The 24,628-nt window shown below is 46.0% G+C and overlaps 1 protein-coding gene across 3 annotated transcripts in view; it reads left to right on the top strand.

Moving 5' to 3' along the window:
- Positions 1–24,628, top strand: part of KCNA6 (potassium voltage-gated channel subfamily A member 6) — a 37,882-nt gene that overhangs the window by 12,843 nt on the left and 411 nt on the right. The window contains exon 2 of one of the 3 annotated variants that reach the window (XM_081593793.1): positions 13,215–13,352. The exons of 1 other annotated variant lie outside the window; for it this stretch is intronic. The gene's annotated coding sequence lies outside the window, so the exon portion shown is untranslated. Of the gene's footprint in view, positions 1–5,545; positions 6,970–13,214; positions 13,353–24,628 lie in introns of those variants that run through there. One more of the 3 variants, XM_081593794.1, reaches the window with a different exon arrangement.

The raw sequence follows: 24,628 nt of genomic DNA, 5'->3' as shown, positions 1-24,628 counted from the left end.
CCAGGCTTCCCTGTCCATCACCAGTTCCTGGAGCTTGCTCAAATTCATGTCCATCGAGTTGGTAGTGCCATCCAACCATCTCATCCTCTGTCACTCCCTTCTCCTAATGCCCTCAATCTTTCCTAGAATCAAGGTCTTTCCCAATGAGTCAGTTCTTCGAATCAGGTGGCCAGAATATTGGAGTTTCAGCTTCAGCATCAGTCCTTCCAATGAATATTCAGGACTGATTTTCTTTAGGATGGACTAGTTTGATCTCCTTGCAGTCCAAGGGACTCTCAAGAGTCTTCACCAACAGCACAGTTCAAAAGTATTAATTCTTTGGTACTCAGCTTTCTTTATAGTCCAATGCTCACATCCATACATGACTACTGGAAAAACCATAGCTTTAACTAGATGGACCTTTGTCAGTAAAGTAATGTCTCTGCCATGCAGAGTACATCATGAGAAACGCTGGGATGGAGGAAGCACAAGCTGGAATCAAGATTGCCGGGAGAAATATCAATAACCTCAGAAATGCAGATGACACCACCCTTATGGCAGAAAGTAAAGAAGAACTAAAGAGCCTTTTGATGAAAGTGAAAGAGGAGAATGAAAAAGTTGGCTTAATGTTCAACATTCAGAAAACGAAGATCATGGCATCCGGTCCCATCACATCATGGGAAATAGATGGGGGAACAGTAGAAGCAGTGGCTGGCTTTATTTTTCTGGGCTCCAAAATCACTGCAGATGGTGACTGAAGCCATGAAATTAAAAGACGCTTACCCCTTCAAAGGAAAGTTATGACAACCTAGACAGCATATTAAACAGCAGAGACATTACTTTGCCAACAAAGGTTCGTCTAGTCAAGGCTGTGGTTTTTCCAGTGGTCATGTATGGATGTGAGAGTTGGACTATAAAGAAAGCTGAGCACCGAAGAATTGATGCTTTTGAACTGTGGTGTTGGAGAAGACTCTTGAGAGTCCCTAGTACTGCAAGGAGATCCAACCAGTCCATCCTAAAGGAGATCAGTCCTGGGTGTTCATTGGAAGGACTGATGTTGAAGCTGAAACTCCAATACTTTGGCCACCTGATGTGAAGAGCTGACTCATTGGAAAAGACCCTGATGTTGGGAAAGATTGAGGGCAGGAGGAGAAGGGAATGGCAGAGGATGAGATGGTTGGACGGCATCACCGACTCAATGGACATGGGTTTGGGTGGATTCCAGGAGTCGGTGATGGACAGGGAGGCCTGGCGTGCTGCGGTTCATGGGGTCACAAAGAGTCGGACACAACTGAGCAACTGAACTGAACTGATGCTGTCTAGGTTGATCATAGCTTTTCTTCCAAGGAGCAAGTGTCTTTTAATTTCATGGCTGCAGTCATCATCTGCAGTGATTTTGGAACCCCCCAAAATAAAGTCTCTCACTGTTTCCATTGTTTCCCCATCTGTTTGCCATGAAGTGATGGGACCGGATGCCATGATCTTTGTTTTTTAAATGTTGAGTTTTAAGCCAGCTATTTCACTCTCCTCTTTCACTTTCATCAAGAGGCTCTTTAGTTCTTCTTTACTTTCTGCCATAAGGATGGTGTCATCTGCATATCTGATGTTATTGATATTTCTCCCGGCAATCTTGATTCCAGCTTGTGCTTCATCCAGTCCAGCATTTCTCATGATGTACTCTGCATATAAGTTAAATAAGCAGGGTGACAATATACAACCCTGATGTACTCCTTTCCCAATTTGGAACCAGTCTGTTGTTCCATGTCCAGTTCTGTTGCTTCTTAACCTGCAAACAGATTTCTCAGGAGGCAGGTAAGATGGTTTGATGTTCCCATCTCTTTAAGAATTTTCCACAGTTTGTTGTGATCCTCACAGTCAAAGGCTTTGGCATAGTCAATAAAGCAGAAGTAGATGTTTTTCTGGAACTCTTTTGCCTTTTTGATGATCCAGGGGATGTTGGCAATTTGATCTCTGGTTCCTCTGCCTTTTCTAAATCCAGCTTGACCATCTGGAAGTTCACATGCTGTTGAAGCCTGGCTTGGAGAATTTTGAGCATTGCTTTGCTAGCATATAAGATTAGCGCAATTGTGCAGTAGTTTGAACATTCTGTGACATTGCCTTTCTTTGGGATTGGAATGAAAACTGATCTTTTCCAGTCCTGTGACCACTACTGAGTTTTCCAAATTTGCTGGCATATTGAGTGCAGCACTTTCACAGCATCATCTTTGAGGATTTGAAATAGTTCAACTGGAATTCCATCACCTCCACTAGCTTTGTTCATAGTGATGCTTCCTAAGGCCCACTTGACTTTGCATTCCATGATGTCTGGCTCTAGGGGAGTGATCATACCATCGTGGTTATCTGGGTCATGAAGATCTTTTTGGTATTTTACTTTACTCTTTATTTTTTCTTTCTGCATCTGAACTGCCCTGGTATATGGTTTTACGTATGTGCAGAATTCCAAACAGCTATCACAAAGTGCCTAACCTGAGATTTCACAGCTACTCCTGACCACATGTCCTAAATCAGAGATGATTGGGCACTAAGAAATACCAGACATGACAGTTATGTCTCAGTAAAGGTGGAAAGAATAGAAAAAATAAACAAAACAGAAGAAATGTTGAAAGAGTTCGCATGCAGACTTGGATTTTTGTTTTCTCCTGAAAAATAATAGGTCTGGTCTCCTTGGGCTTGTGTTTCAGTTTTCTAATGTTGATCAGAAGCACTGAACACAGTCGATGCTTCAGAAGGGCAGAGTGAGCCCTTTTAAAAAAATTAGTTATTATTTATTTGGCTGCACTGTGTCTTAGTTATGGCACGCAGGATCTTCAGTTTTTGTTGCAGCATGCAGGGTCTTGAGTTGAGGCATGTGGGATCTAATTCCCTGACCAGGGATTGAACCCAGGCCCCCTGCATTGGGAGTGTGGAGCCTTAGTCACTGGACCACCAGGGAGGCCCCGGGCTGGGCGCTCTTGCTCGGTGCCCATGGAAGCACTGTGCCTGTAGCATTGGGCTTCTCACCAAAGGAAGGCCTCTCCCTACGCGTGCATCTGCACCCCGGGCTGACATCAGAGACTGAACCATGGTGCCCCAGCCTCCTCCATCTGGTGACCTGTGGACGCTAGCTTGTGTGGCTGGTCTTGGAAGACTTCCTGTGGGATTGTGTTGGACTGAGTCACAGCGGACTGTTGGATGGAGGTGGGAGGAGGGTAGTTGTCAGACACAGACCGTGGGAGGGAGCGGAGGTGAGGGCTGGCAGCTGGGAAGGAGACAGTCACAGCTCCAGATGAGAGGTGTGGCTGCAGGGGAGCAGGGACCTCCCTGCAACCAAGAATGTGCTGAGTTAATGTGCAAGCATAACACCGCATCACCCCCTGGGGCTCTCTGCCATCACCCTTGTGTAGGTTCTCAGCACCCAATGTTAGAATTATTGCAATGTTAATCACTCAGTCATGTCTGACTCTTTGCAACTCCATGGACTGTAGCCCACCAGGCTCCTCTGTCCATGGAATTCTCTAGGCCAGAATACTAGAGTGGGTAGCCATTTTCTTCCCCGGGGAATCTTCCCAACTCAGGGATCAAACCCAGGTCTCCTGCATTGCAGGCAGATTCCTTACCATCTGAGCCACCAGGGAAGCCTAGAATTATTGCAATAAGATCATTCAATTTGAGGAAAAAAAGAACACCCTAAGTTACATGCTCTGTTCAATTACACAGGCAGGGAGATGGTCGGGTGTGAAGCAATGAAGGATTTCCATCTAAAATGACTAGAATGAGAAAAAGGCAAACTGTGGTGTTGGGATATTTCCCATTTGAGGATAACCTCCTGCATCTCTGATGTCAGATAACTAGGTGTCCCCCATGCCTGCTGGCTGGAAGTGGGAGATAATTGAGAGAGGGTGTTCCTAAAGTGGCACCATATGGCTTTCTTGGGTCATCACTGGCTCTCAGCCCGGGCTCTGCATTTGTCGGCTGTCTGGGACATCATGACCCTGCTGTCAGCCCCAGACCCCTTTTTGTCCTTCTGAGATTATTCCCAGTGAGTTTCGGCTCCCAGGGGAACTCTTGTGTTTGTGTGATTTACTGGCCGAAAGTTAAATCATTGTAGAATTGGATCCATGTCCAACATATCGCCTTGGGAGGCAGATAAGAAAGTCTCTCTTTTTTCAGTGCTTTACGGGCAATTTCATTGCGATATTTCAGGGCTAGAATTCAAATGGAAAGTCTCAAAAGCAATTTGAGCTGCAATCAGCTCAAAATCCTCCAGATTCCAAGAGAGGTGAGGTCATCCCTTACCAGGGACAGCTTTCACTGCAGAAAACCCAAGTTGAAAAGAATTCTATAACCCTTCCTTCCATCCCCCTCCCACCAAATATCTGCTGTTTCCAGGGTGTGGAAAAAATGAAATCAGGTTGGACTTAAAGGAAATCCATCACAGGCCTTCCATCTTAATACTTCTCTGCCTCACTTTTTCCAATAGGTGCACTTATAAAAAGTTGCTGTTTTTGTCGTGTGAGTGTGCGTGCATGCGCGTGCATAAAAATAATAGATTCACTTTCTATCAGAGGTGTTTTCAATAGTAGGGGGCCTTTTCACACCTAAAAAAATCACAATATAGCTAAACTTACATGAGGATATCTGGTCTATAGAAAAAGGAACCTTGACTAGTTCGTGGCACACTTCCTATGAATACCATCCTAATTTCCTTTCTCCAATGGTAGGTAAAGGAATACTCTCATATTAGAAAGATTTGAGAAAGAAAGAGCCTTTCTAGTTGTTGGCAGAAGCAAGGGATATTTTTCAAAATGCATCTTCAAAAATGGGAACTTGAAGTGACTCTTACCATTTTCATGTCTTTCTTACCGCATTTTGACTCTAGGTGCTGAATCTGCGAGTATTCCGACGTGTACGAGTTCGGTCACTCAGTGCTGTCTAACTCTTTGTGACCCCATGGACTGCAGCCCACCAGGCTCCTGGTGGGTTGCCATTTCCTCCTCCAGGGAACCTTCCTGATTCAGGGATCAAACCCACATCTCTTGGGTATCCTGCATTGGCAGGCGGATTCTTTACAACTGCGCCACCTGGCAGCATTGCATTTTCCATGCCTGTGGCCGTGTCAGGAGAGGCAGGATGGGAGATTTGAGGACACAGTCCTGAGCCCCTAGTTTCTCTGTAAAATGAGTCGGGAGACGTGATCTCAGCCAATCCGGGAGTTGGCGTCCAGTGCTGCCACCCTCTGGCTCTGCCGCTGTGTGGCCTTGGGGGTGCTGGGAACCTCTCTGAGCCTTTTCTTCCCTGTAAAAATATCCCTCATGGTGGCTGGTGGAATGTAATGAGGCAGAGCTGACCCAGGTGTGTCACATGGCCTGGCAAGCATCCAATCAGAGAGCAGTATTATTTCCACGGTCTGTCTTTTCTTTCCCTGGTTCAGTGGGGTGTTGAGGCCTCAATCGGCAAGCATCTGAAAACTGCCCAACCTTTTGGAATGGTGGAAACCACTCGGAGCTCTCATAAATTAATCTTTTGGAAGATATAAGTATATATAATAGTTTCTCTCACTTTGCAGATTTCGATTTGCTGACCATGATCCGCCTATTCAATCATCAGAGACTTGGTTGTCACAGAGGAGACTCATGGAAAGGGGTTTAATGCCCTTTTCGACTTGAAAACTACTTCCAGGCTAAAAATGCCAGCAGAAGAGAGTATCCAAGGATTCTAGTAAATCCCTTTAAAAAGAACGTAAGCAATGAGGCAACATATCCCTGGGAGCAGTGAGAGCTTCCAGCTCACTTAGGAATTAACTGAGCATGTGAGTAAGTGAATGTAGACAGATCTGGGGCTCAGTTGGTTACCTGCTTGGCTTCTGGGCCCAGGTAGGGTGCTACCTGGGGTGCCCAGCAGCTCATTGTTGTGCCTTTCATTATGTGTTTGAGGTCGACGTTCTTTGAAATTACAACACAAACGGGTGAAAAATATGATTCAGTTTACAGAGAACGTATTTCTTTATACGCAGCATTTCAGCAACGTGTTTCATTTGCATGGAAGTCGGTTGAACTCACTTAATGGTAAATATGTAGAGAATAAGACAAAATGACATGGAATAATTGACAAGAAGAGGCTTCAGAAGTCAGGGAGTCCAGTACGCTTCCCTGCATTTGAGTAAGTTCCTAATTATCCCAGGCCTATTCTTCTTCTTCTTTTTTTTTAATATTTACTTATTTATTTGGTTGCACCTGGTCTTAGTTGTGGCACATGGGATCTAGTTCCCTGACCAGGGATTGAACCCAGGCCCCCTGTATTGGGAGCCCAGAGTCTTAGCCACTGGACCACCAGGAAAGTCCCTCAGGCCTCTTCTGAGACTTCCCCAATGAGAATCCGTATCCTACACCCCTTCAAGGACATGTGTTTGGGCTTCACAGCCTTAGTGGTCGGGACTTTCCTCCTATGTCAGTTACACATCGCCTGTGGTACCTTAACTTCCTAGTGTTTTTTCTTCTGCTGCAGTGTATACTCAGCTGACCATATTACCTAGAATAGCTCCTTCTGTCAGCTCCTCAAGGTGATCTGCAGAGCACCTGTCCAATATTCCCACGGAAACAGAACCTCTGGGCATGATGTCCGTTTCAGAAATGATGGTCCTAGTGGTTAAGAATCTGCCTTGTGATGCAGGGAATGCAAGTTCGGTCCCTGGTCAGAGAACTAAGATTCCATGTGCTGAGGGACAGCTAAGCCTGCACACCACAACTACTGAGCCCATGTGCTCCAGCACCCATGAGAAGCAACTGGAGCGTCTGTGGGCCGAAACAAAAGATCCTGCACAAAACAAGGAAGATCACAAGTGCGACAACTAAGACCCGACCCAGCCAAACAAATTAAAAAAAAAATAAAAAAGAAAACAAGCACTGCCTCTGAGAGATACAGAAGGCATATGTGCAGAAGATTAAAGCCTCTGAGAAGTCCTGCAATAAGTAAAGCTATTTCACTTCTCAAGTCAGTGCTGTTCAAAGTATTTTTTTTAACTGCAGAAGCTCTACCTCTTTTTGGAGGGAACTTCTATTCATGTCCCACAAAAAAACCCTGTAATCCAAGGAATATTAATACATTTTGAGAAACTCAAAGAGATCAGAAACTCCTGGCAGTGGATTTGAGTCTGTGAAACCTCAGCCCTTAAAAAAGGGCTTCTCAAGTGGATCATTGTGGACCTCCTTAGCAACCCTCTTCAAGTTTTCCACACTCCTCTTAAGTTTGTGCAGAGGCTTACAGAATCAGTGAGTTGATAAGGGTCTGAATAATGTGAAAGGAGACATTCCTTCCGCTGGTGACCTTTCTCTTAAGTAGAAGTCCTTGAGAAAAACAACTGTAAGCGTTATTCTTCATTAGAGGTGAAGTTTATGTTCTGCTTTGCTTACAAGTGGCCACACTTCAGATACACTTCGCCAATGGATGACTGATTTCAAGGTTGCCTTATGGTGCTAGCGGTTTGATTTCCATGCATGTTATTAACCGAATCAGAAATTTCACGCATATGTGCTAAGTCGCTTCAGTCGTGACTGACTCTTTGTGACCCCATGGACTGTAGCCCGCCAGTCTCCTCTGTCCATGGGATTCTCCAGGCAAGAATACTGGAGTGTGTTGTCATTTCCTTCTCCAGGGAATCTTCCCGACCCAGGGGTCATACCCAAGCCTCCTGGGTCTCCTGAATTGCAGGCAGATTCTTTACCGCTGAGCCACTGGGGAAGTTCCTTCTGTGCTTAGAGACAAAAGGAGAGGGTGTGGTTGCTCTTGACCTGCTGTTGCCTTTGTCTCGGCTCCTCTTCTGGACATCTTGGACCATGAGGAGGAGCTTCTGATACCTGATGGTTTCATCTTTAAATCCACCAAGAGTCAGAACAAGTGGACTGAGGGGAAAGTGGGAATCACATTTAATTCTGGGTCTGTCAGTGGCTTGCCGTGACCCTGAGCAAGTCGCCTGCTTGGCACTGGGCGGGGATTAACTATCCGTATGATTCTGTCCCAGTGTGTTCATCTGTACAGTGAGGTGGTTGCATTAGACAATTTTTGAGCTTTCGCTGGAAAATTCTGTGGGCGCTCAAGCCTATTCATTAAATGTACAGCTGGTTCTCTTGATCACTTGGCCAACTTTATTGCTTGACTTTTGCCACTAGAGTGATCTTTTAAAGAGTGAATGAGTGTTAACTTACAATTCCAACTTTACATAGAATCATTCAGTTTCAGAGGTTTTCTACTCCAGTCTCTTATTTTACAAAGATCAGAACTTAACACTTAAAAAATATACTGAGCTGATTATAGCAAAGTCTTGAAAGTGGTCATAGCTTTTTATGTGATACCAAGTATGATAAATCTCTTCCCTCTGCTTCTCAGTTACTGTCCCTCTCTCTCCATCTTCCCTCCTCCCCCCTCCTCTCCATCTTTCCTCCTTCCCTCCCTTCCTTCCTGTTTTCTTGGATGAAGTCTTTCTTAGTCATTAAGTGATTTCCAGGTCTTTTAAATCTCCGAGTAGCAAAATAAGCATTCCTCGGTGTTGTCTGTGTCTGAACCTTGGCTTTATGACTGGAAAGACATGGGCGTGGAGAGACACTTCTTTGTTAAGGAGAAGCAAGGAATAGAGACCAGCAGAGATGCTGACCTAGTATCCTCTGGGTCTCTGGCTCCCCACTTGCAGAGGGAACCTGTAGAAAAGACAAAGCCAAGTAGGTATAGCTCTTTGGTGTCTTCAAAGTAGAAGCTGACTCCTTCTGTTTCTGAGTAACCCCGAGGGCAGGTGTCAGACTGTTTGCTGGGATGTTCCCACTGAGCTGTGCAGTTTCTCTGATAGGAAGGTCTGTCCAGCTCTGCCCTTCCAGCTCAGTCCCGGGAGCTGGGGCTGCACTTCAGGACCTGGGTCCCTGTTGAGCCGGCTCCCAGTCCTGCCCGGCTCCCAGGTCCTGGTGCTTTTTGGTGTTTGTGCATCATCCTTATCCCATTTTGCCTCGCTTCCTACTGCTGGTGCAGCCTGACAAGCAGCAGAGGTCTGGCCAGAGATAGAGAAAGCCCATGTGGGCTCCGACCACACTGTTTGACTTTGAGCCAACAGCTTGAAACAAACGTTTTATTTACTGACTTTAAAAGTCATATCTGCTCATTATGGAAAATTAGTGCAACTCAGAAAAGCATAAGGAAGAAAATGAAAGTTCCCACAGTCCCATAACCAGAGACTTTCAGTGTTGGTATTTTGCTGGTTTTTATTCCAGACCAGCTCTGTCTCTGCATCTCTCTCTGTTGAGACCCATTTTGTATTTCATTTTTTAAAAAAAGCTCCATATTTTGTCTCTAATTTTCTCATGCAACTATCACATAGATGCACCATCATTTTGGTAACCTACCACTTACTGTGGGTCATTCCAGTTGTTTTCTAACTTTTTGTTCTAAATGATGCTACAGTGGACATTTTTCCTCTACATATGTGTTCACATTTATGACTCTCTCCTTAGGTTGTATTCCTCTAAGAGTCAAGTAGCGTAGATAAATTGAGCAAATTATTTTCTATACCTCAGTTTCCTCACCTATCATAAAACAATAACAGAAACAACAGTAATTAAGAGAGCAGGAGACACTTCACCAGCGTGGCAGGTGCGGCCACATTTCTAAGAGTTTCGCCTGCACTGACTTGTTTGCTTTCCCAGCAGCACTGTGAGAGTCTCCACCCCAGAGGAGCCGCTGGTCCAAGTCTCACGGTCCAAGAATTCTGGCTGTAGCATCCTTGCTCTTAACTTCCCTGTGAGATGGGGAACAGTCCCCAAGTCTCTATCCGGTCCTCAGGTCATCTACATCATTTATTTCTACACTAGTTGTGCTCCCAAATAACACGGTTGCCTGGTGTGAGTTCCTGGCTCCTTAAATCCTTGAATCCTCTTCACCCTGGCATTTGTGTGTTTAGTGGGATTGATGTGTGTCTGCACATCAGTGTAATCTTAGGAATGGAGCAGAGCCAACAGAGAGAGTATGGGGCAGAAAAGCCTGGATATCTGTTGACAAAACAATGAAACGCAGTTATTTGGTGTTATTCGTTAAGGATGACTCATCTCAGCCTCTATGGCTGGGAAATTCGTCATGTTAGAATTGGGCTATCACTCCAGTGGAGCAGGAATGGGGTGGGGAGTGCTGTCTATGTGACCTCATCCCCAAAGCACATCTGTTTGTATTCCCTGAAGAGGGCACGTCCCCTCCCCGAGTGGCTCTGCCCAGAGCAAGGTGATGCCCGCAGGTGTGACTGTTCACCCTGTAAGGAAGACGGGATCACAGACTCATCACAGAGTGACGGTCCGGGCTGCCTCATCATGGTGTTCAATGCAGAGACCACTCGGCCTCCCAGAAACCCTGATGCTGGAGGTCTGGGAGAAGCCGAGGGTCTGCTTCTCTAAGACGAGTGTGCCACGTGACTGTCTTCAGGAAACCTGAGGAGATCTGAGGTGGTGGGTCCCCACCTTTCCAGCGCTTCAGAATCACCCTGAAGTGTTAGTAACTTCAGTCGTGTCCAACTCTTTGTGACCCCATTGACTGTAGCCCACCAGGCTCCTCTGTCCATGGAGATTCTCCAGGCAAGAATACTGGAGTGGGTTGCCATGCCCTCCTCCAGGGGATCTTCCCAACCCAGGGACCAAACCCAGGTCTCCCGCATTGCAGGCAGATTCTTTACCTTCTGGGCCACCAGGGAAGCCTGAATCACCCTAGAAGCTTTATTTTAAAAGTACTGTTTTCTGCCCCCTTTGCTGTCTTAACACCTTCTCCCTTCTCCAGTTTGAACCACTAATCTAGGATGGAGTCCAGGAACAACACTTAAAAAAAAAGCTTCTCCAGAGATTGTAGGGTACAGTCGTATTTGGGGACCACTGGTCTAGGAGGTTCTAGCGCTCATGCTTTTATACTTTCACCTTTAAGTGCCCTTCACATTTTACAAAGCTCATTCACAACGGGACATCACGACAGTTCACTGAGACCAGTAGAGCAGGCATTTTTATGATTTTCCTCAGCCTGGAGAGGTTGATTAAGTTGCCTGAGGTGGCACAGCTTCCCCACCAGTCAGAGCAGAGGTTCCCTGCCCAGCCCCTACCAGTCCCGCCTGACCCTTTGGGAAGGGGCAGCCTCCCCTCCCCTGATGATCTTGCAGGATGGAATCATCTCAGCCCCCTTCTCGTGGAGCTTCCTTCTTTGCCTTCTCACCCACATCCCTTCTACCACAGCCCCGCCTCCTCCTCAGAGAACTCCTCGTGAAATGTGTCAGTCACCTCTTTTCCCCAAGCTCCACCCCCACATAACAGATGATGGCCCTGAGGACAGAGGGGTCTGACCTCCAGCCCCAGACCTAGCCCTTCATGGCTGATCCTCTGCATTAGCACCTGGCAGGAGCCAGCAGAGCCACGTCCAGCAGCAGCTGCCCAGGACTCCCTCTGCTTTTCCCCAGCTGTCATCTCCCATCTGAATTCTCCCTCCACCACCAAAGCTTCTCTCCTGCACCCACTCCCCTCCCACCCGGCCCCCAGGATAGCCTTCAGGCCCACCTGAGTTCTTCCTGTGAGCCCCTGCAGTGGCAGGTCTCCTCTCTGGACATCTGGGACGGACTGACGCTTACCAACGTGGACCAGGTTGAGGAGGACAGAAGCAGGTGCCTGTATATGCTTTCCTCTATCCATCCTCCGCCCAGGAACCAGCTATTGGCTCACACTCTCTCCTCCGACTCAAAGCGACGACTTCTGCTTCTCTTTTCTCTTCCTTCCCTTGTTCAAACCTTTCCCCTCGCACAGGCAGGATCCTGGACTGGCTCCCAGGGACTGCAGGCTCCGTGTCAGAACCCTGCAGCCTTGGTCCCTGGGATGCTGAGAGGGGGCAGGGTTGGGGAGGAGGCGGGGTTTTGCGCTGCAGGCTGCGGAGATGCCCCGGGAGGAAGTGCAAGTGCCGAGGCCCTGCTTCCCTTCCCTTGCTCAGCATCCTTGTGACAGGTGACGGCACCCCCTGGCAGATACCAGCAGCAGCTGCAACATCAGAGCAGGTTCCAACCCTGCCTCTCTGACTCGCTAGCCTCGAGACCTTCTTTCTTCTTTGATGCTCTGTGTTCCTCAGCTATAATGTGGAGAGCATCGTACTTAAAAACTTGAACAAAACTGACTTTCTGGGCACAGAGAAGCAGGGCAGGGGATGGCAGCAGTTCTGGGAATCAGTAGCATGTGGGGGAAATGCCTTATTCAGTGTCTGGTACCCACTCATTCTTTTTTAACATTTATAATAAGCCCACATGAGCCAAGCCCTGGAGAATCAAAGGTGAGCAGGGCTTTAATCTCTTGAGGAAGGAGGAACATGGCAGTCATGAGTAGATAGCTGACCACAGCACAGTGTGCTCAGGTCAGTGGTGGAAGCTAGGGGGACAGGCTTTCCATGAAGCCCAGATCCTGCTCTGCCGTTTTCTCTCCTCACCCCTGAGCTCTGATTGTGGGTAGATGTTGTTCACTGGCTCAGTTGTGTCCGACTCTCTGTGACCTCATGGACTGTAGCACAGCAGGCTTCCCTGTCCTTCACCATCTCCTGGAGCTTGTTCAAACTCATGTCCATTGAGTCAGTGATGCACAGGCAAACACGGATGCAGGAATCAAGAGACCACTTTATTAGCATCAAAGCAGCACTCAGATCCTGCAGCTCGGGGTTCTGGGGTAAAAGACTGAGTTGAAATATGCAACTGGGACTTCAGGCAAAGGGGGGAGGGACTCCTATTCCTTCCTGCCTTGGAAGAAGCTTCAAGATCACATTGCAAAGGACAGAGCAGGAAGTTTGAACCACTTTCGCCCATGACCATGATGGAAGACTTCCCTTGTAGCCCAGCTGGTAAAGAATCTGCCTGCAGTGCAGGAGAACCTGGTTCAATTCCTGGGTTGGGAAGATCTGCTGGAGAGGGGATAAGCTACCCATTCCAGTATTCTTGTCCTTCCCTGGTGGCTCAGCTGGTAAAGAATCCGCCTGCAATGTGGGAGACCTGAGTTTGATCCCTGGGTTGGGAAGACCCTTGGAGAAGAGAATGGCTACCCACTCTAGGATTCTGGCCTGGAGAATTCCATAGACTGTATAGTCCATGGGGTTGTATAGAGTTGGACACAACTGAGTAACTTTCACTTCTTGATGCAAGGCTCAGGGGCTCCTGCTCTCTGGGGCTCACATGCCGCCCCCCACGCCTTACCTCATGTCCACAGAAGGCTGCAGTGGTTCCAGAAATCATGTCCTCATACCACCATGTCCAAAGGCAGGAAGAGAAGAATGAGGAAACCAGACCAGCTCTCTTAGAGGTGACTTGCAGAAGGAGGAGAAAGAGCAAGACTCTGAAAATTGCAGTAAGTCTAATTCCCAGCTGGTTTAATCCTTCCTTGGAAATCATATGTAAGATGCTTCTGTTAAGAAAGGTAGAGAATTGTCCTGGAGGCTGGAGGGAGTCAGGGGAGGTTTCCCAAAGAAGTCAGTATATCAGCTGGGCCTTGCAAGATGAATAGGAGTTTTCAGGATGGAAAATTCTCAATAGAAGGAATAACTTGAGCAAAGGCACAGGGACCTGGGACTTCCCTGGAGGTGCAGTTGTTAAAATTCTGCATGGGTTTGATCCCTGAGCTGGAAACTAAGATACCACATGTTGCAAAAAAAAGAGGTTCAGGGACCCAAGAAAAGGAGGATGTGTTCAAGGAACTGGGAGCTGGGGACACATAGGGTGGGACAGAGTGTCCAGCAGAGGCTGGAGAGATAGGCTGGACTCAAGTAGTGAAGAGCCATGAAGCTGTTAGGGGCTGGATTCATTCTGGCACCCGTGGGAGCAGCAGGAGCTGTCAGTCAGAGACAGGACCTGCTGAGATGCCTTTTGGGAATGATCCCTCTGGCTGAAGTGAGGACCGGAGTGGAAATGAGGCTCGAGACCCAATGCTATGCAGTGCCTGGCATGGCACATTGTGGGGAAGGGTGGTAGGAGTGGTCCCCCGAGGTTTCAGCCCTGACATTGTTCACTGCTGGCACAGGTGACCTCTGGCCAGTTTTATTATTGTGGACAGTGTAGTCCTTTATTGCCCGTCCAAGGACACACTTGTCTCAATGCACTGTTCCTGGTGTGCCCCCGAAGGAAGGCTCCTACAGGAATCCAGGTAGATAGAGGAGGTTCTGGTCATGTGTGCCGGGAGCTCTTGGATGGACAGGCTGAGCACTGGCTCTGCGGTTCGGAGGTGGATTTGAAAAGAGCCTTTGTATTTGGGGTGCTGTGGCGCCAGGCTGCAGAAGCTGTCTGCCTCCCAGAGTTTCTTGAAAGTGGAAGCTGCCCACGTGTGTGCGTGGAGTGGGGGTGGGGTGGGGGGAGTTGTCACCATCCTGCTGACCTCAGGGGCACAGGTCTCACAAACCCCATCTCCTCTGTCCACCTGGCTCCCCTGGACCCTCTCTGAGAGCCCAAGAAGCCCTCCCTCCACTGCTGAGAGCCCCTGGGAAGGAACAGCCACTCTTTTGTCCCTGGAACTTTCTCCGTAGAAGAGTCAGGGCTGCCAGGAAATCATCGAGGGGAGGTGTTTGACAAGCAGAGTTATTCAGAAGGAAAAGCTTTGCCTGCCAGCCTCCATCCCCCCAGGCCTCCATAGGTGCCGTCTCCCACCTTTGCTGCCTGGGTAGCTGTAGCATCATGCCATCCATGCCCGGGGTAGGGGGTAGGGCTGCAGGGATTAATGTGGGTGCTCTCAGTGGAGAGCTGAACCTGAGGAAAGCAAGACTGCTTCCCTTGACCTCTGATGGCTCTGTAGCCTAAATAAAATGTGATTCAATGGACAAGGTGACCTAGTTGCCTCTGAAAAGTGAAGAAATCTCCCTGCAATGCAGGAGGCCTAGGTTCTATCCCTGGGTTGGGAAGATCCCCTGGAGAAAGGCATGGCAACCCACTCCAGTATTCTTGCCTGGAGAATTCCATGGACAGAGGAGCCTGGTGGTCTACAGTCCATGGGGTCACAAAGAGTCAGACACAACTTAGCAGCTAACACTATGAAAAGCAGGACACTTTACCTGTTTGCTCCTGGCCTGCCTGACTTTGGACCGTCTATCTGTATGAATCTGTTGTACCTCGGTTTCTTGGGAGTGAAGTTGGGTTACTGTGAGAAATAACAAACTAGATGCATTGCACGTTGGATGCCATGTCCCAGGTAAATGCGCCCAAACCATTTTGCTACATTTTCACATAATTATAAGAAACAGAAGTGACTTATTGGAAATCTGATGATAGCTCACGTCCAGCTTAGACAGTGTCCTTATAAAGTGGAAAATCTGCAGCTTTCCAGCTAATTTCACCAACGGAGTCAGCTTTGACGAATGCTTCGGAGGTTACATGATGCTAATGGGCATTGGGCATGACTCAAGAGAGCTCTGAACCTGCTCTCAGATCTTGATCGTTGCTTGGAAATCAGAGGAACATGGTAGCACTGAGGGGACTTCCTCCATCCACTTTAGTTTTTAATTTTTTCAACATTTGTTTTTGGCTGTGCTGGGTCATTACTGCTGTGCGCTGCTTTCTCTTGTTGCAGAGAGTGGGGTCTGCTCTCCATTGAGTTCGAAGGCTTCTCATTGCGGTGGCTTCTCTTGTTGAAGAGCATGGGCCCTACATACGCAGGCTTCAGTAGTTGCAGAGCCTGCTGAGTGCAGGCTCAGTAGTTGTGGCAAACGAGCTTAGTTGCTTCAAGGTACGCAGAATCTTCCCAGATCAGGGATGCAACCCACATACATTGCAAGGCAGATCCTTAACCGCTGGACCACTAGTGAAGCCTCTCCTCCCACTTTAAACAAGGCCCTGTTTGTGTGCTTTTCCTGTTCTTGGCTTCTATCAGGGCTATTTGTGGGAAGGTAAGCTTTCTGTTTTTTTTTTCCTTTCTTTTTTTTTTTTTTTAACTCAACTGGTAGTACACCCAAGCCCAATAAAAGAATTCTGTCTCTAGTGCGAGACTGGAATTTAGAATTCTAAGTCTAGACGGCATAGCGTGGCATAGTGGTGGAATGTGGGGCCGGTGTGTTGGTTTCCTATTCTGTCCATCTAGTGGGGTGATTTGAGGGTAATTATTTAGCCTCATGGTGTCTCAGATTCTTCATCTGTGAAACAGAGAAAATAATGTCTATCTCAAAGAATGAGTGGGCTTACTCATGAGATAATGTATTTAAAATATCTTGAACACACCAAGTGATGAATAAAGTATAGCTATTATTTTAATTGGGCTACAGAAAGTAGGTGTTAGTGATTCTATAATTAAATGGGTCCAGTTAGCTTTCTTTGGGTTACAAGAGACTAAAATGTCTGGCTCAAACTAATTTATTCCAAAAGGGAAATCTACTACTCATAAATTCATTTAAAATTGGGCTTTGTTTAGCAGAGATACCATAGAATAGGCTAAAGCATGGACAGCTATAGGGGTTGAATGACTCTGTTGGTGGTTTAGTCGCTAAGTCCTGTCCGACTCTTGCGACCCTATGGACTGTAGCCTCCCAGGCTCTGCAGCTTATGGGATTTGCCAAGCAAGAATACTTATGTTCCTGGGATGTCTACTTGTGTTCATGGGACTTCCTAGGCAAGGAGTGCATTCCCATTTCCTTCTGCAGGAGATCTTCCCAACTCAGGGATCGAAACTGCAACTCTTGCATCTCCTGCATTGCAGGCAGATTCTTTACCGCTGAGCCTCCAGAGAAGTCTGAATGTAAGGCTTGGAGAGGCCTTACTTAATAAGGCCCAAATTTTAACAAAATGAAAGTACCATAATGCCTAGATAATGTAATGAATAGCTCTAACTGCTGAACTTTTGTAATGTATTGAAAAAAGCTGACTATGAGATATTTAGGCTGTCCTGAGGAGGCCAGTGCAAGAAGCAGGACAAAATCATTAAATACAGGACACATCCTATGTGTGCTGGATGCATGTCAACCTCCTCTTTAGGCTTAGGGTATATCTACCCATGAAATTCTATCTGTACATGTAAACAGTGTTTTTCAGTTAGTGCTATTAGACTCAATTAATTTCACTCTCATATCCGTTAAATTAACCAGGGCCTGTGCTGGAACATTCAAAATAAGTCTAAGGTCCATAGTATGTTACTTGAAAATAATACAATTCTTTTGAAAAATTTGACTTCAGGTACAGTGTGATCCAGGAGATAGATTTTTTTTTTTTTCATTTCTCTTAATGCAATTCTGCTGTTCATGTGGACTGCAGATGGTGATATGATGGCCAGTAGCTCTAGGCATATATCCTCCCAGGTTCTAGTCCCATAAACAGAATCTTTTATTGACTTGACAAAATCCATGATCTGATTTTCATTGGTCAGAATTTCACCTCATTTTCTTATCTAATTGGACATATCTGGGTCATATGCACACTCTTGGAGCCAAGGTTGGAGTCAGTTTTATCCAAAGCACATGGACTGAGTATGGAGTGTGGAGACTGTTTTTCTAGAGGAGAGTTGGTGCTCCATGCAGAAGAGAAGGAATAACATAGATGTTGGGTAACTAAAAATATAACAACCACCCTCCCCAAACAAACAAAATAGTGACTATCTACTACATCCAGGTTCTTCTGTGCCTCTTTTAGCAAGAGAAAAATATCATAGCTTAGGTAAATCAACACCAAAACAGGACAAGGAACATGGCTCTGACTTTAAGTAAGGTGTTCCTAAAACCACACATGGGCTTGCTGCTTTAGCTTTTAAGATTATCAAAGAATGCTTTTGTATAATTCTTTTTTAAAAGTTACTGGTATATTTTCCCCCAACTTGTAATAGCTTTATTATTTTATTCTGATTATTAAGATAATATAGTTGACTCTTGAACAATGGACTTGAATGAAATGGGTCCACTTTTATGCAGATTTTTTTCAATAAATATGTGTACCTCAGCACACGGTCTGAGGCTGGTTGAACCTGAGAATACAGAGGGATGACTGTAATGTTATAGTCAGATTTTTGACTGCGTGGAGAGTGGACACCTCAGATTCCTTCATTGTTTAAAGTTCAACTGTATTTGCATAAAAGTGTATATAGCAAAATAAAGGTCACCAATAATCCCATAGTCCAGAGGTAATTCCTGTCATCGTGGTATAATTATTCCAGATGATTTGTGTGTGTGTGTGTTTATATGTGTCTTGTACATATAAAACACTTAGCTAAAAATAAAATCAAATATAAACTTATTAATACTTTATTACCTTTTAAATTCAATTATATATTCTGGGCTTCCCTGGTGGCTCAGATGGTAAAGACTCTGCCTGCCAATGCAGGAGACCTGGATTCAATCCCTGGGTTTCGAAGACCCCCTGGAGAAGCAAATGGCAACCCACTCCAGTATCTTGCCTGGGAAATCCCATGGACAGAGGAGCCTGGCGGGCTATGATTCCATGGGGTCACAAAGAATTGGATGTGACTTTAGCGACTAAACAACAACAAAACATTCATGTATCTTTTTAAAAAATTAAAAAAAAATTTTTGGGCCATGCTGTGCAGAATGTGGGATATTAGTTCCCCAACCAGGGATGGAACCAGCACCCTCTGACATGGAAGGGTGAAGTCTTAACCGCTGGACCACCAGGGAAGTCCTCTATAATGTGTATCTTTAAAGATGCTTTCCTCTTACTGCTTTCAAAGTCTAAAGGAGTTCAGGCTTTTGAAAAACAACACAGGCAGCCTCTGCGTATGAATAGGATAGTACAGTTTGTCTGCTAAGCTCAAAAGCTTCAGAAAGAACTCAATTTAAAGATATATACCCTTCTTAAATTGAATACTTATCTATCAAAGCAATAGATCCCCTAAATCATCTTTTTGGCATGCAAAAGCACCTTGTAGGGACACAAAGTGTGCACATTGACATTTATACACATGTACGTATGTATGCATAGAAAACAGACTGGAGGTGTATTAACAACAATAATAGTCATAGCTACCAGTTACTGAACACTGTGCTGTACAGAAATATTATCGTAAATCCTCACACTGTAAGGCAGCCTCAATTATTATTATCACCACTTATCAGATGAGGCCACCACATAAGTAACTGGGCTCAAACTGGATCTGTGTGACTCCAAAGGCAAAATGATTCTGTCTGAGTGGAAGGGATGTGTGTGAAGTTCAGTTTCCTTTTATAATTTTCCTTTATAGCTCCTCCATTGCTTAAAATGAGTATGTATGTTTTAGGATCAGAAAGGTTATTTCCACCTTGAAAAATTATAGTGCGTGGTCAATGGATAGAAACTGAGACAAACAGAAGGAATTGCCAGCTCTGTATGAGACTGTTTATGTTACCAACCAACTTTGAGTTGGGGACGGTGGCTGTTAACTAGATGGGCATTAAATGGTATCTTGTATAGTTTGTACTTTGTTGCTAATTATAATGTTCACATGCTCTTAAAAAAAAAAACTTTTAACTTTGTATTGGAGTATGCTTGATTTAGGGCTTCCCTGGTGGTTCAGTCGTAAAGAATCTGTCTGCAATGCAGAAGCTGCAGGTGTGGGTTCGATTCCTGGGTCGGAAAGATCCCCTGGAGGAGGGCATGGCAACCCACTCCAGTATTCTTGCCTGGAGAATCCTGTGGATAGAGGACCTGGTGAGCTACAGTCTGTAGGGTTGCAAAGAATCAGACACGACTGAAGTGACTTAGCATGCACACATTGTTGATTTAAAAGGTGGTGATAGTTTCAGGTGTACAGCAAAGTGATTCAGTTTTAGATTTTCCTGCTTAGGTTGTTATGTAATATTGAGTTCCTTGTGCTATATATACAGTAGGTCCTTGTTGGTTGTCCATTTTAAATATACCACTGTGTACATGTCAGTTCCAAACTCCCTAACTATCCCTTCCCCCTACCCTTCCCTTCTGGTAACCATACGTTCTCTAAGTCTGTGAGACAGTTTCTGTTTTGTCAATGAATTCATTTGTATCATTTCCTTTTAGATTCCACATATAAGCATTATCACATGATATTTCTCTTTCTCTGTCTGACTAGCTTCACTCAGTATGGCAATCTCTAGGTCCATCCGTGTTGCTGCAAGAGGCATTATTTCATTCTTTTTCATGGCTGAGTATATATATATATATATATATATATATATATCAATCACATCTTCTTTATCTATTCCTCTATCGATGGGCATTTAGGTCGTTTCCATGTCCTGGCCACATGCTCTTAAAATAATGGCAAATCTTAAGCCTTGGGGGAGTCTGGCAGTCTCCCTGTCGGTGTCTGGAGCATGATGGAGCCCTCACTTTGCTGCAAGCCCCATCTCTATTTCTCCGGGGAGACACAGAGTTTGGTGACATGCCCCAGAGGAGCAGAAACTTTGATCAAGCCCAAAGTTTCAAGGCACACCAAATCCCACATCACTCACAGACAGGCTGAGTGGGTGGGAAACAGTTGGTGAGCCTACCTCCAAAATCAGTGATAAGACCAGCGAGTGTAGACACGAGATTGAAGGGATCAGTGGTTCACACTGGGTCTAGCAAGAAGCAGAATCGTCCAGATTCTAGTCCTTGCTTTCCCCTGCCCATGTGGCATGGTCCATGCACTCAAGAGTGCAGCCCATTTGAAGATGTGTCCCCCTCCTCCCTTTCCCTGCCAACAGAAATTGCCAAGAGTTGATTTTAGGGGCAAAGGAAGGGGTGTTTTAAAAATATATGCATGAGAATTCTCAAATTTAGTTGTTCAACTGTACTACACTGCAGACATAAAAATTTAAGACTCCCCCTGATTATTTTAGCTTGTGTCTGAAGGGGAGTTAAAGGAGACAACCTTACAGTCTTACTCTTTAAAAGGAACTTCAAAGAAAGTTTGATTTTTCATACAATTCTGAATAAATCGGAAGAAATGGATGAATTAAAATTTGCTTTACTCAGCAAAGGGTTAAATTAATACTGAGTTATCAGGTAGTCCCTAATTGCACAGGAATTGTACACAAATGGTGCTCAACATTAGGTGTTCAAATTTAGAACCCTTGATGCCCTATCTTATGTTGGATTTGGAATTTTGTGCGTTAGCTGCAACAAACGGTCATTCTCACGGTGACCCTGTCTGTTGGCCAGTGTCTCCATCTTTTCTGTATAGTCACGTGCATGCAATAATTCAACTACTCCATTGCATGTTTTGCCTTTGTTTTAGAAAACTGAGGGGAACACAGAAAAATTAACAGCACCAAACAATGATGTTAGTAGACCTGAGACAAGATAAGAATCATTAGATTTGCCGGAAGTGCTGTATCTTTAGCTTCAATCAGTGGTTCACTGGGATGCAGCCAGTTGAATCTGTTGGATTATGAAGGGAGGAAACATATTGAAAGATCATGTGTGAAGTGCTGGAAATAGACCTGGATGATTGTATCTGCCTGGCAAAGAGTGAGGAAGGATTTCATCAGACCTTAGCACTCCGGGATAGAAACCCTACACAACATATAATCTTTTGCACATTTTACATAAATACACATTTCCAGAAATTATGCGTGAAGATGGGAACTGCAAGTTTGGAGAGGTGTGAGCGGAAGGGCTTTAAAAAAAGCACGCAGTCTCCATATCCTAGAGTTTCAAGGCAGAGATGAATGTTATGCGCACCCAAGCGATATATATTGGTTGTTGCCGTAGCAAAAGGTAGTGGTTCAACAGATTCGGTATTTATTCATTGGGCTCCTGTGTGTGCTTGGCAGTGGTGGTAGAATGATACATGAAATGAGAATGATAAAAAAATGATAAATGAAATCATGAAAAATGATTTCTTCCTTTAACAGAATTGATGATAATCATGAGGTGTGTGTGTGCTGATGGGGCATGTGGAAGCAGATGTTAGTCTAGTAAACCCCAACATAAAACTACAACTGTGACCAGTGTTACAAATCACAGATATCCACATACCTGAGCTATAAGGTATAAGGGCCTGAAATGGGGGAATTTGACTTGATGATATTTGAATGATGAAAAGGGGATTAAATAGGCAAAGGTTCCAGAAACAGCATTCCAGGCAGAGCGAACTATATCCAAAGGCCCTGTGATGGGATTAACACAGTGAGTACAGAGATGGGGTTGCCAAGGGAACAAGGGAAAGGGTACCCATGGAGCAAGGTGGTCTCCCCACAGTGCAGTGGGTTGGATGCACTGTATAGGTACGGGTGGACTGGTCACAAAACTCTGCCGGCTTCCAGGTGGATGATGGCACGAGAGCCCTAATGATGGAGACAGAAGGAGGTGAATGGATATGACAGCAGTGGAGGAGGTGAGCGCTTCCAGCCTTGGGGTGAATCAGAGATGTGGTGGGTTTGAGAGAAAGAGATGGAAGAGAGGAAGGAGGTGATTTTTTAGGATTAATAATACAAAAGAATAGGAAATCCAGTACTCACTTCTTTAGTATTGCGACGAAGTATGATTGGGGCCGGGGGAGGTGCAAACAGCATATTTAAAACATTGTCATTTTTATTCAAGACACACACACACACAATTTGGAAAGCCACATAATGTAAGGCTTTTCAGGAAACCCGGCAGGCTCCACCTCTCTTCTCATCATGAACCCAAGTCCGCAGAGGCCAGCGCTTTCAATTATTTTAACAGTTACTTGCTGGTATTTCCCTTCGTTTTTCTCTGTAAATACGTTATTTCCTAATTTGTTTTTTCAGCTAATAAATATTTATAAAGCGCCTGAGCACAGTACACATAGTAAACAAAAATATACATAGTAACCAAAAACACACATCATACAAATACATGTGGTGAACAAAAGCCCCGCCCTCACGAAGCCATCACTCCAGCGTGGAGGATGCATAAAGGTTTAAATCAAACATCGCTGTCAGCCTCTCACTATGTAGAAGCAGCGCTCTGCAGGGATGCAAGTGTTAGTCACTCAGTCGTGTCTGACTCTTTGCAACCGCATGGACTGTAGCCCACCAGGCTCTTAGGGTTACAGGTAATATGGTGAAGAATAGGCATCCATGGGTGTCCTGTGGGCACTGTTGGGGAGGCATGTAGGAGTCAGTAAGGGAAGGGGGAAAAGGGATGACCCACCCGAGAAACAGCATCTGAGCAAGGACTGGAAGGATTGGGGGGAGAGTCCTGTGGGTGTGTGGGGAGAGGGCATTCCCGGCCAGGGCAACAGCAAGTGCAGAGGCCCTGAGGTTGGAGAATGTTGGGGGTCACTGAGGGTCCGAACAGCAGAGAGGCCCTTGCTGCTGGAGGGAGGTGAGTAGGGAGGGCTCTGGGGGTGAGGTCGGCTTGGTGGGGTGGGGAAGCCCAATGGGTAGGGCTTCATGGGCTGCTGGAATGACCTCAGCTTCTACCCTGAGTGATGGGACAGCACCTCATGTCTTGATTGGAAACCATATTCCCCTTTCCCTGCTTCCAGCATACTTTTTGGTTAAATCAGTCTTCAGGGTCCATATCATGATCACTATCAAATATTATTTCCTTCATTGCCAGCATCATTTTTTTTTTAGATTCCACATATAGGCGATATCATATGATATTTGTCTTTGTCTGACTCTCTTCACTTAGTATGATCATCTCTAGGTCCATCTATCTTGATGCAAGAGGCATTATTGCATGGTTGTCCATGTTGTCTTTTGAATGGTTGAGTAGTATTCCATTGTATACGTGTACCACATCTTCATCCATTCATCTGTCGATGGACACAGGTTGCTTCCATGTCTTGGCTATTGTGAATAGTGCTGCTATAAACATAGGGGTGCAAGTACCTCTTCAAACCAGATAAACTTCCCCTCTTCTGACCGACTGACAGAGGGGTAGGGGCTTGGTTTTGTGAGGGGGGGCAGGGTACCTGGAGGAATTTGTCTAAGGCAACCCTGGCCTGTTCTTGAAGGGCTTTGTGGGAGTTACAGGGACATGCCAGCACATCCAGGTGGCTTTTTCAGCCCAGGGCACAGTAGATACAAACCTTGAACATGGAACGCTGGGCTCCCAATCTCACACGCTTTCCAGTAGGAAACAGTGACATCTGATACCACATGGGACAGACTGCAAAGGCTTTAGGAATCAGAGAAGAGAAAGATTCATTGTGTTGGTGTGGCCAGGGAGGCTCCGGGAGGCTCTGGGGCTTGGCTGAGCCAGGAGGGATGGGGAGGGGATGGAGGGAGGTTGGGGTGAGAGGCAGGAGGTTCTGGTGGGCCAAGGGTGGGTAGCCAGGCTGTGGCAAGAGCGCTTTCATGGAAGGATGGTGTGCCTGGTATATGCTGAGGGTCAAGACGAGCCCTGGGACCCAGGAGAATGGTGTCAGCGTCCAAAAGAAGGGAGCTCAGCTGATGAATTGTACGAAGCTTCGTCTTCCTGGGCCTGGGAGTTGAATGAATTGCTTGGACTTGATTTTGGAGACTGAGGGGCCATTACAGGTGGAGTATTTGTGGCCATGTATAAAGGCAGCTTCTGCAGGAGCCCTTCAGGGCTTAGCAGTTACTGATGGGCTGTGGGGACCCTTGTGGAGCCCGTGGGGTAGGAGGTGTGGTTTGAGTGAACCAGAGAACCCAGGGATGGGGCAGGTGGGGGACCAGCATGCAGAGGAACCAAGAAAGAGGCTGGAGCTCTGTCCCAGGTCTCCTGGGGCCACTTCTTATGCAGCCAAGCCTCCCATCACTAACTCACCTCCTT

The sequence above is a fragment of the Giraffa tippelskirchi genome, chromosome 4 (assembly GCF_054371585.1).
Source record: "Giraffa tippelskirchi isolate mGirTip1 chromosome 4, T2T-mGirTip1v1.2.pri, whole genome shotgun sequence".
Lineage (NCBI taxonomy): Eukaryota > Metazoa > Chordata > Mammalia > Artiodactyla > Giraffidae > Giraffa > Giraffa tippelskirchi.
This window is presented reverse-complemented; position numbering and strand designations above follow the sequence as displayed.